General features: G+C 33.3%; 1 protein-coding gene across 5 annotated transcripts in view; it reads right to left on the reverse strand.

The window, feature by feature from the left end:
- Positions 1 to 13586, reverse strand: part of LOC140447715 (uncharacterized) — a 597936-nt gene that overhangs the window by 71386 nt on the left and 512964 nt on the right. The gene's annotated exons all lie outside the window — the stretch shown is intronic.

The raw sequence follows: 13586 nt of genomic DNA on the forward strand, positions 1-13586 counted from the left end.
TAAGATTTATTTCGCAAAATTACTTAACATTAAGTTTTTATGTTCGTTTATATTTATTTGGTTTACATGCAAAAAGGTATTGTACACTGGTTTTTATACGTAGATCGATTTCATAAGGCGACTTCAATAAAATTAAACAAAATTAAATAATATTAAATAAAATTAAATAAAAGTAAATATTATACTCCAGTTCACTGAACCTAAGAATAAAGTAGGGTATGGACAAAAATGCCAACGTAGTTCAGACAGAACTGGCTGGTATAGCCGCAAAAGAGATAACCCAAAAAGGTATAGCCGGGAAAATAATAATTTGCACAGATAGCAGACCAGCGCTACTAACCTCGAATAGACCACGTATCACAACAGGGTTAGTAATGGAGTGTCACGAGTTACTAGCTCAAGCTTCGGATGGTAATAACATCATTCTGAGGTGGGTTAAAGAACACAATAGGAATAAATAAAGGCAGTCGCATTGCTGGCCTAGGGCTAGGAAGGCCTAAGACTCTTAGGACCTGGAGATCTTTTTCGTTGTCAACTACAACAATTGCGGAATTTGTCAAATGTCACTCCCATACGCAAACCGTGAAAAGACGAGAAGAAGGGCAAGGATGTAGACTTGCCAGGGTAACAGTAAGTAACCTTGAAAAGTTAGCATCAAAGAAGTACTTAAGAATGACCAGGAAAAACCTACACTTGACAGTTGGTTTTTTAATTGGTCATTGTCAACTAAGCAAACACCTCCATATACTGTGGCTAGTAAACACACGTCTACGCATAAAGTGTATACGAGAAGACGAAACTGTAGAGCATGTCCTATGAGAATGCCCGGAGAGTACGCGTTTGGCGAACCCTGGCCCACACCTGCCCACATAAGGATGCACAATGGGTCAATTGTAGCCTAAGTGCTGTTGGACTTAACTCACCCTCTCTACACTACAGTTATATATACAGTGATGAGTGTCTTACCACCCGGCTTTTTAACGTAAGAGATAGAAAACACAGTTACCTTGTGAAATAAAAAGAGATGAAACTCGTAGAGGTGGGAAATAATCGGTAGAAACGTATAATTTACATTACATTACATTACCACTATCGATAGTCTCACACCTTTAGACGTTAGCTTCGAGCTAAATCACCTCGGTCATAATTATTATGTGTAACGTCGTATGTGTGACGTATTTTCATTTTTTAATTTCGCATAAAGTAAAAACTGATTGACCACAATAAAGCAAAAATGTGAATAAAATAATTTAATTAATAGTGATTATTTAATCTAAAGTTTTAAATTAACCAAGAATAATTTCTATTATGATTTGAGGAGTTTCATACACTCTTATCACGGAATAATTATCAATCCTTCGTGGATTAGTGGTAAGAATTCGACACTGCGATACAGACGTCGCAGAATATTAGAGTTCAAAACCCACATGTGGTTTTCTTTTTTTTTTTTTAATAATTTGAAATTATGCAGAGATCGTTTTGCTTTGAATCACTAAACATTTATGTCAGTCGTTACTAGTATTAGAAGTGTTTAAAGTTAAACATAAATATCTTATTGAAAAAATAGTATCGTCGTACTTTCGAAAATAAAGTAAAAATTCTTCAAACATAAAAGAACGTTCTAAATAAATGTACTTACAAAAAATGTTTAAATAGGTAGAAATTCTATAAAAATATTCTAAATAAACGTATTTTATTCTAATGAAATGTATTTACAAAAAATGTTCGAATAAGCCTCCGTCTAACATTAGTTAATGTTTCTGGACTAATACCTCTCATTGAATCAGAGATCTTTTCTCTTAATTCTTGGAGAGAATTAGGCCTATCGTCTTCAATTCCATATAGTTTGGACTTGATATATCCCCACATAAAAAAATCACAAGGTGCTAGATCAGGTGATCTTGCAGGCTAAAAAATATCTCCGTGGCCACTGACCCCCCCGTGCCGAGATATTCACTGACGATGCGAGAATTATGTGAACATTTACTTTTCGAGGACGCTGTACATTCATCGGTGAACAAAACGTTCTCTAAAAAATGTTCATCTTGATGTGACATTTCCATTGCATTTTGACAAAATTCTAAACGTCTATATTGATACCCAGGGAATTGTTTGTTGGATTTATGAAGTTTATAGGCACGGTATCCATGTCTTTTCAAAATTTTACCTACTCTAAATCTTGAAATTCCATATTGTTCTCCGAGAAAAGATGTTGATTGGGTAGGATTTTGCTCAATACAAGGGAAAACAACAACATTAAAACAGATTGGTATCAAAAACCGACCGCTTCTGGTGGATACCTTAAATACCACTCTTACCATAATAATTCTACCAAAGTCAACTTAATCAAACAGATGAAAAACAGAGTAATAAAACTATCAGATCCTTCATTTCATACAAAAAACCTACAAATCCTACAGAAACTTTTTATTTCAAACGCTTATCCAACACCATTTGTGAATAAAATTTTGTTTAATACTATCCATAACGAAGATACTTCACCTTCCTTCGCGACTAACAATGCTGATCCTGATGTCTTAAGTGGGAACCCAGTCTCGGATACTCCTATCAACAAATTTTTTCATTACCATATTTCAGAGATATCACTCCGGGGTTAACAAGGATTCTGAAAAGTGTTGCAAATTGCTTTGGTAATAATAATAACAACATTAAACTTAATGTGACTTGTAGAACAGCCCTAACAATTAATAATCTTTATTCTAAGATAAAAGATAAGACTCTCATAGATAGGCTTAGTAACATTGTCTACAACATTCCATGCCTCTCTTGCAGCACTTCCTACATAGGCCAAACATCTCAATTATTAAAATCAAGTTTTACACTACACAAAAGTGATTCTCGACTTCACCCTGACCGCTGTGCATTAGCCAAACATGTCCATTCCACTGGTCATCTCATGGACTATACTAACACTACAATTTTCCACCGTGAGAACAATAAATCTAAAAGAGAGTTCATTGAAATGTCTTATATTTTTCTTAACGATTTCTCCATCAATGTTAAGAGTGACATTAAGAATCTAAGCGATATATACCACTTCTTACTTAAATCAGATACCAAGAACAATACAACATCACAGATAACTAACTTGACTGATATATCCATTAACAACTAACCTACTTTAATAATTAATTTTCATTAACTAAAAAAGACATTCCCTTGCTTTTCTTAGATATATCTCAATAAGATATTATTATAATAATACATGAACAATATAATATAATTAAAAAAGAAAATCTAAAATAATATTTCCCTATACTGGAATTTAACTTCATTTGGTTTTACCAATGAACCTTAATGACATAAAGATTCAAAAGAACTACTTGAATTGTTAGCACATGCGTTCAGGTAAAACAGAACCTCACATTTAAACTTTCTAACAATCAAAAATTTAGTTATTGCCGACAATTCAAAGAATTACCTCCGTTTAAATGTAGTTACATTGGGTTTTTCGATTAACCTTGGGTAAACCTTTGCGTTTTAAGTTCAAAGCTACCATACATTTCCAACGTTAAAAAAAAACTTTTTATGCACATAGTAACAAAAAACACCACTATGTTGTTACTAGCAAAGTTTTTTAACATTCTAACTCTACAATTCTAAGTTACGGTAAGATCAATAATGTTTTTAATAGATAATATATGGTAGCTAATTATAATTTATTCTCTTTCAGCCCTGAAGAAGCCAAATTAATTCTTTTTGGCGAAAACGTTCGCATTTCTTGTAATGAAGATTCAATTTACAAGAAATGCGAAGAAAATGTCGGTGAAATGCAATTCGGATTCCGTAATTCCATGGGTACACGTGAAGCACTTTTCACTTACAAGTCCTACTTCAGAGATGCCGCGATGTCAGTTGTGATGTCTATATTTGTTTTATTGACTACGCCAAGGCATTTGACCGTTGTCAGCACCAGAAGATGGTCACCGCACTACAAAGAGTAGGATTGGATGAGAAGGACATTCGGATCATCATGAATTTATACTGAAACCAGCGTGCTCAAGTCAAGGTCGAAGACCAGCTGACCGACCAAGTAAAGATCATGCGAGGAGTAAGGCAAGGATGTGTGCTATCGCCGACTCTTTTCAATATATACTCTGAGGAGATTTTTAATGAAGCCCTCACAAACCTAGACATGGGAATCCGAGTAAACGGTGAATACATCAATAATATCCGCTACGTCGATGACACTGTGTTACTAGCAACCAGCCTAAACGATCTGCAGGCCTTACTAGACCGAGTGCGAACTGTGAGCGTAACATACGGACTGAACCTCAATATTAAGAAAACTAAATTCATGGTTGTCAGCCGTACAAATTTAGATCCCGGGGCACTAATGGCAGGTAGCGAAGAGATCCAGAGAGTCGACAGATTCACTTACCTCGGAACTACCCTCAACGTACAATGGGACTACGCTCAAGAGATTAGATCCAGAATTGAAATGGCACGGTCTACATTTATTAAGTTGAGATCCTTGCTGTGCTGCAGTGATCTCAGTTTGGGAACCAAGATGCGGATAGTGAGGTGCTACGTTCTTCCAGTGTTACTATATGGAGTTGAAGCCTGGATACTGACGCAAGCCACTGAAAAACGAATCGAAGCCTTCGAGATGTGGATATACAGAAGGATACTAAAAATATCTTATGTGGAGCATGTCACCAACGTTGAGGTCCTACAGCGCATGACAAAAGAAAAAGAAGTGCTTAATTTAATTAAACAACGTAAGCTTGAGTACCTCGGCCACGTGATTCGGAACGAAGAAAAATATCGAATTCTTCAACTCGTTATGCAGGGTAAAGTATTTGGCAGAAGAGGACCGGGACGCCGTCGTATCTCGTGGTTGAAAAATCTCCGACAATGGTTTGGGATGACCTCAGCGGAGCTGTTTCGCAGAGCAGTCAACAAAACCATGATAGCCTTGATGATAGCCAACATCCGGACCGGATAAGACACTGAAGAAGAAGAAAACGTTCGGCGAAACAATTGATACTCATTAGAGTCTTTCTTGCAGATTTCCACAATATTTAAAAGTTTACTATATATAAAAGGTAAAAGAAATAATAAATTAGACTTACTCACAATCAATTTAATTTAACTATCCAGACGACCGGTTTCGCTTTCTACAATATGCAAAGCATCTTCAGGTCTCGATACAAAGTTAAATAAATGCTGAACTAATAAACCCATATTAGGGTGTTGTCTAATAAAGATAAACAAAGATAGATGATATAAATTATATAAATTACAGTAATTATGCCAATATTACATGTCTGTGGTTTTTCAAAATGAATAAAATGTTTAAGCAGACAAGGTAAGTCCCACAAATTGGTAAAATAGTCTATTAAACTGTAATAAATTAATAAATGAACAAATAAATAAAACATTACTTACATGCCGGTACTCTATTAATTGATGGTTGAAAGAACATGGTTCAAACTATCCTGTATTGTTGATTGGAGAACTTAAGTCTGCTATTGTAATTGTTTGACAGTAACCGGGGAAGTTCTTGAGAAGACAGATTTTATCCAATGAAGTAGAGATAGGTGTAATGTAATTGTTTGTTTGATGAAAGTAATGTTCTATACCATTGAGTTATTTAAAAGTTATTTATATTTATTCTAGGGATATATTTATGAAATGTGTGTTATTTATTGAGATTTTATTTTTTGAAGGTGACAGTTGTAAGACAATGAATGATATTAGATGTACAAATTGTGTGGGTGTGCAATTCTATCAACTTGTAATTATCAAATTTCTTTTATAAAGTTCTGTTGTAATATGTGGCAAATGGTTGTAAAGTCAAGTATTTAAAGTTAAAAAATTAAAAATTAAGGACAATTTAAGACACACAGAAAACACTTAAAAGGGGGGACGAAACAGACATTAAATTTAAAAAAGGGGGAGGATTTGAAAGCACTACATCTCTTACTTGGAGACAATGAGTTTTTTATGTTCTTCTTCCTCTTCTTCCTTTATTGGGTAATATCCCAGGGGATAATTTTCCCAGCTAATTTATGTTATTTATTAGATTTAAGAGGTCAATTTGACAAATGTAGGTTAAAGTGTGACAGTTCTTCTTCTATTTTAAATACTGTAAGTTAAGTTATCTAGTTTTATGAAATAAGCTGATATTAATAAATGTCTCTAAAATTTTTTAATTTTAGATATCAAAGTTAGTTGGTGTGTTAATATTGGCATAGTTTAACAATCTTTAAATAATTAAATTTCAATGTAACAATATGAATAATTGAAATACATCTTCTATGATAACTAACTCAGTTTAGTCAAAATTACAGAACAAACTTAAGTGATTATTTGGTAATTAAATTAAATATGTACATTTGTCATCAAAATGTATAACAAAGTTACAAACTTTCTTTGAAATTATTGTTGGTGTGAGTTATCTGTCATGGTGTGTATAAATATTTTTAAATATTTTATTCCAGTTCTGATATGTTAATATGGAACTTAAATAATAAGTAGATAAATTATTGATGATAAAATAATTGATTAATTCAAGAAATTGACTGAATTATTGAGCATTCAATAGTTAGTTGGTAATTCTAATATCTGACAGTTGGGACCGGAAATTGGTTATACCAACAGGTAAACGGTTCTCTATTTAAACCTTTGTAAAGCAAATTTATTCTTATTTCAATTTTCCTGTACCATGAGCAGATATATCATCACACCAACATGAACAATGGTGAGTTTGTATAATAATTTCTGTAACACTTTAAAATTTTCAAATTTATAGCAGTTTATATTTAAAATATAATATTTCTATTTGAAAATGTAGATTTGCATATGATTAGGAATAACAAAGATCCATTTAATTAATACTACTAGTCTGAACGACTTTTCAATGTTGTGTTGGAAACCCTCAAACCACGTGTTGAATTTGAAATCAAATATTTTGTAAAATGAGTGTATTTCGAAACCAGATGGGATGTAATAATAATTTTGGGTTAAATAAGTTGAGGTACCATAACAGTTCAATACTGATATTTAATATAGTTTTAGGAAAAATATTGTTTCTGGTAATATGTTAAAGAAATTCTGTGAACAAGAAACCTAGATCTATGGGGGACCAGATTTTAAAATTTATGTAGAAGATTTAAATAATCCAAGAAGTATATCAAATGCATTTGATTGTATATGGGATTCTGGAATAAAATGTTTTTTGACCATGATATTGAAGTTAATTCCGAATAATGTGTGATGATAATGGATACTATATGGAAACCTCACATGATAAGTTTATTTTGGGGAATCAAATCTATAAGTATATGGGTTTTGGTGTGGAAACAAGGAATGGAGTGGGATCAGGTAATATTATTTATATTAAATTTTATATTATTTTCTTTCCAATTCCGGGGACCAATTTCCGGTCCCAACTGTCAGATATTAGAATTACCAACTAACTATTGAATGCTTAATAATTCAGTCAATTTCTTGAATTAATCAATTATTTTATCATCAATAATTTATCTACTTATTATTTAAGTTCCATATTAACATATCAGAACTGGAATAAAATATTTAAAAATATTTATACACACCATGACAGATAACTCACACCAACAATAATTTCAAAGAAAGTTTGTAACTTTGTTATACATTTTGATTACAAATTTACATATTTAATTTAATTACCAAATAATCACTTAAGTTTGTTCTGTAATTTTGACTAAACTGAGTTAGTTATCATAGAAGATGTATTTCAATTATTCATATTGTTACATTGAAATTTAATTATTTAAAGATTGTTAAAGTATGCCAATATTAACACATCAACTAACTTTGATATCTAAAATTAAAAAATTTTAGAGACATTTATTAATATCAGCTTATTTCATAAAACTAGATAACTTAACTTACAGTATTTAAAATAGAAGAAGAACTGTCACACTTTAACCTACATTTGGCAAATTTACCTCTAAAATCTAATAAATAACATAAAAAACTCGTTGTCTCCAAGTAAGAGATGTGGTGCTTTCAAATCCTCCCCCTTTTTTAAATTTAATGTCTGTTTCGTCCCCCATTTTAAGTGTTTTCTGTGTGTCTTAAATTGTCCTTAATTTTTAATTTTTTAACTTTAAATACTTGACTTTACAACCAATTGCCACATATTACAACAGAACTTTATCAAAGAAATTTGATAATTACAAGTTGATAGAATTGCACACCCACACAATTTGTACATCTAATATCATTCATTGTCTTACAACTGTCACCTTCAAAAAATAAAATCTCAATAAATAACACACATTTCATAAATATATCTCTAGAATAAATATAAATAACTTTTAAATAACTCAATGGTATAGAACATTACTTTCATCAAACAAATAATTACATTACACCTATCTCTACTTCATTGAATAAAATCTGTCTTCTCAAGAACTTCCCCGTTTACTGTCAAACAATTACAATAGCAGACTTAAGTTCTCCAATCAACAATACAGGATAGTTTGAACCATGTTCTTTCAACCATCAATTAATAGAGTACCGGCATGTAAGTAATGTTTTATTTATTTGTTCATTTATTAATTTAATACAGTTTAATAGACTATTTTACCAATTTGTGGGACTTACCTTGTCTGCTTAAACATTTTATTCATTTTGAAAAACCACAGACATGTAATATTGGCATAATTACTGTAATTTATATAATTTATATCATCTATCTTTGTTTATCTTTATTAGACAACACTCTAATATGGGTTTATTAGTTCAGCATTTATTTAACTTTGTATCGAGACCTGAAGATGCTTTGCATATTGTAGAAAGCGAAACCGGTCGTCTGGATAGTTAAATTAAATTGATTGTGAGTAAGTCTAATTTATTATTTCTTTTACCTTTTGAAATGGACTCACACAAGCAACACATTCATGATTTACTATATATATATATATATATATATATATATATATATATATATATATATATATATGAAAATTACTTAGTTCTCGGGAAGAACCGCGTTGAGAATACCCAGAGAATTATACCCAGAGAAAAATCATCCCGAATTCCAAAGATATACGGCCTTCCAAAAATCCATAAGCCCAATGTTCCCCTAAGATCCATCGTCAGTGCATACAACTGCCCCACTCAGAAATTGGCAAAACATCTCGCTTTATCCTTACAACCATTAGCCGAAAAAGCTTCGTCTTTTGTCAAAAACTCTTTTCATTTTATTGATCTTCTGAAAAATATTTCTATTTCACCCTCAGATATACTAGTTAGTTTTGACATTGTTTCTTTGTTCACCAACATTCCCATCGATGAAACCATTTCCATCTTGGACTCTAAACATCAAATCCCCCAAGACACACTATCTCTTATAAAACACTGCATGTCTAATACATACTTTTCATTCCAAAATCATTTCTATCGTCAAATCAAAGGTGCCCCAATGGGATCTCCCCTCTCTCCCGTAATAGCTGATATTTTCATGGAACATTTCGAAACAGCAGCCCTGTCCTCATCAAATCTCAAACCCACCTGCTGGTTACGGTATGTTGATGACACTTTTGTCATTTGGCCTCATGGTAAAGACACGTTAGATCTCTTCCTCTCCCACCTGAATGGAATACATCCTAGTATTCAATTCACGATGGAAGTTGAGTCTGAAGCGTCTTTGCCATTCCTTGATGTTCTTTTTCAGAAAAACTTACCTCACAGTTTTCACGCGACAACAATCATAGGTCATCCGAAATTAATTCAATAAGGAAACACTCTTACAAAACGGTTACCACAAAACCCAAATCAATAAGAGCATTCAAAAACATCTAAACCCCATTCCATCCAAAAAAGAAACCTTGCCGACGGATCAACCAAAAATCTTTCTACCTTTTATTAAAGATGTCACTGACAAGATCAGTAGAAGTCTTCTCCTCTAAATATCAAAACCATCTTCACTACTCACTCCAAGTTGTCCAATCTAGTCAGATCCATAAAAGACCAAATCCCCAATGAAGACCATGGTGTCTACGAGATACCCTGTTCCAGTTGCCCACGTACATACATCCAACAAACAAACCGACGAATCCGTAACCGTATTTACGAACATTCTATATCTGTCAAACATTCCGATACTACTTCAGCCCTAGCCCAACATCATATTCAAACAGGCCACACAATAGATTTCGAAAAAGCAAAAACCATCGCCCCATCCGCTCCTTAAAATCGAGAATCATTCGTGAAGCTATCGAAATCGAAAAACGGCCTAACGACCCCTGCTTCAGCGACCTCCCCCCCACAGCGCTCAGGCCACGACAGTTCAGACCACGTCAGCGCATACCGTTCCCGCGCATACAGCGTGTATAAAAGCAACCACACAGAGTAAGACCGGTTGTCACTCGACACTGAGGAGTAGGCAGATTGAAACCTCAGTGGCGAGAGACAGTTCTTGTAATACAGAACACGATACTGGTACGTCTCGATTGAGGGGAGTAGGCAGATTGAGACCCCGAACTCGAACCAAACCGTATCACTCTTGATAATGAGTGCCGACGTCGAGTAATAAATTCTCAACGCGGTTCCTCCCGAGAACTAAGTAATTTTCATTCATCTGACCGCGGAAATTTATCCGAACATATATATATATATATATATATATATATATATATATATATATATATATATATATATATATATATATATATATATATATATATATATATATATATATATATATATATATATATATATATATATATATATATATATATATATATATATATATATATATATATATATATATATATATATATATATATATATATATATATATATATATATATATATATATATATATATATTTGGAATATATTCAATGGTTGAATAGCAGAGGTTTTATCGGTCAATAATTGGCAAATAAAAGTCGTCAACTACTTTATTGATTTATTCGAATACGTTTCGCTTTTATTTTTAAAAGCATCATCAGTTCACTACAAATAAAAAAGATTTTAGAATATAAGTAAACAAACCAACAGGGTTCATACTTACAAAAACAATTTGTAGGTTTTTTTTTATAGATGTTATAAAAACTCTACGATAACTTAACATTAAAGATTAAAAACTAAACGAGAGAAACGAAATAAAAATACAAGTAAAACTGTAAGAACATTAGTTCATTTAATTTTAACCGATGGCTTCATTTGAACGTTGGTTTAAGCTCTTTCGAGGGTCAAACCACACTAATCTTTTCGATTGTTTTGGATCAGCTCGTCATAATTTCCATATGTGGCTTGTTGTCGTCCATGTGTTTCTTTGGAGTGCATGGTGTAGATTACGATTCTTAAGGGAATTATCAAGCGGAACAGGGATGGACCTTTTTTTTTAAAAAGGATTCATTTATTCCTTTTTCTTTAAAAAAAAAGAAGAAATTTGGAAAGAAAAATGGGATTGAAGTTACTGTCTTGTAAGGGGTTTTTTTTATTTATTTTGTATGATGAGGGAGTGATATATCTGACTCAAGTTGTCGATGTCGGTTCTCTTATTTAGGGAGGATGGATGTTTAAGAATTTGACCATTTCAAGGATGGATCGCTTATGATGATTTTGTTGTTGGCACAGTATTTTGGTATTCGTGAAGTCGATACTGTGTTTGGTTGAAATGGCATGCTGTGCAAGGGCACAAGATGGTTTAGAAATCCTAATGTCGCTTTTGTGGGACGTTAGTCGACCTTGAAGGGAGCGGCTGGTCTGGCCAATGTAGCAGGAGTTGCACTCTGCACAGGGTACTTGATAGACGACATTAGTTTGTTCTAGAGGGGCCAATGGAGTTTTTGTCTTAGAAAATAACTTACCTAAGGTTCTGGTATTTTTTAAGGCTATTTTAACAGGTAAGTTTTTGAAAAGTTTGTTAAGCTAGGTAGTGATTTGTGGGAAGTACGGAAGCGAAGCATATTTAGTGGTTTGTTCAGGAGTGAGGGGGGACTTATTAATCTGTATTTTGTTAGATATGGACGCTAATGTTAGCCCATTGGGTGTTTCGGTAATGGACTGCCCATAGCTTTTGGAATATAGAAATTTATTGATGAAGGATGCCGGATAGGAGTTATCTATGAGAATGGACTTCAGTAGATTGAGAGATTCTTCTTTGTAAAGCGGGTGTGTCAGCATGTGTACTCTAAGGCTGAGGGCTTGTACCAGGTTAAGTTTGTATCTGATTGGGTGTGTCGAATGGTAATTTAAGAAACGGTTGCTAGCCATTTCTTTTCTGTACCAGGTAGTGACTAATCTGTTATCAGGTGTGCGAATGATTCGCATATCTAAAAACGGGATACTGTTATCAACCTCAAATTCACATGTAAATTGTAGGTGAGGATCAAAGCAGTTAAAATGATAAGATGTCAACCGCCTTATCAGACGGGGTTGCTAAAATAAGATCGTCGACATACCGTTTTACAAAGGGGACCTGGAAATCTAACTTCTTGATACTCTCATTAATAAGATCATCTAATACAAAGTTGACTAGAATCGGAGAAATCGTGGATCCCATAGGAGTTCCAAAAATTTGCCGATAATATTTGTCTATTATCTGTTATGTACTGTCTAATCTATTATGGTGAAGTTATTGTCATAATTGTATGCTTGTGACAGAATGTTCGTGAGGAATTGGACTATATTTGTGTTCGGAGCATTTATTGACGATAATATGGGTCGCATACTTAGTTGTGGCTTATAAATTTTGGGGAGACAGTAAAATCTAGGAGCATAGCCATTGTAATTATGGAGGGATTTGGCTAGTTTCTCGTCAATAGCCTTAAAAAATACCAGAACCTTAGGTAAGTTATTTTCTAAGACAAAAACTCCATTGGCCCCTCTAGAACAAACTAATGTCGTCTATCAAGTACCCTGTGCAGAGTGCAACTCCTGCTACATTGGCCAGACCAGCCGCTCCCTTCAAGGTCGACTAACGTCCCACAAAAGCGACATTAGGATTTCTAAACCATCTTGTGCCCTTGCACAGCATGCCATTTCAACCAAACACAGTATCGACTTCACGAATACCAAAATACTGTGCAAACAACAAAATCATCATAAGCGATCCATCCTTGAAATGGTCAAATTCTTAAACATCCATCCTCCCTAAATAAGAGAACCGACATCGACAACTTGAGTCAGATATATCACTCCCTCATCATACAAAATAAATAAAAAAAACCCCTTACAAGACAGTAACTTCAATCCCATTTTTCTTTCCAAATTTCTTCTTTTTTTTTAAAGAAAAAGGAATAAATGAATCCTTTTTAAAAAAAAAGGTCCATCCCTGTTCCGCTTGATAATTCCCTTAAGAATCGTAATCTGCACCATGCACTCCAAAGAAACACATGGACGACAACAAGCCACATATGGAAATTATGACGAGCTGATCCAAAACAATCGAAAAGATTAGTGTGGTTTGACCCTCGAAAGAGCTTAAACCAACGTTCAAATGAAGCCATCGGTTAAAATTAAATGAACTAATGTTCTTACAGTTTTACTTGTATTTTTTGTTTCGTTTCTCTCGTTTAGTTTTTAATCTTTAATGTTAAGTTATCGTAGAGTTTTTAT

Source organism: Diabrotica undecimpunctata, chromosome 8 (assembly GCF_040954645.1).
Source record: "Diabrotica undecimpunctata isolate CICGRU chromosome 8, icDiaUnde3, whole genome shotgun sequence".
NCBI lineage: Eukaryota > Metazoa > Arthropoda > Insecta > Coleoptera > Chrysomelidae > Diabrotica > Diabrotica undecimpunctata.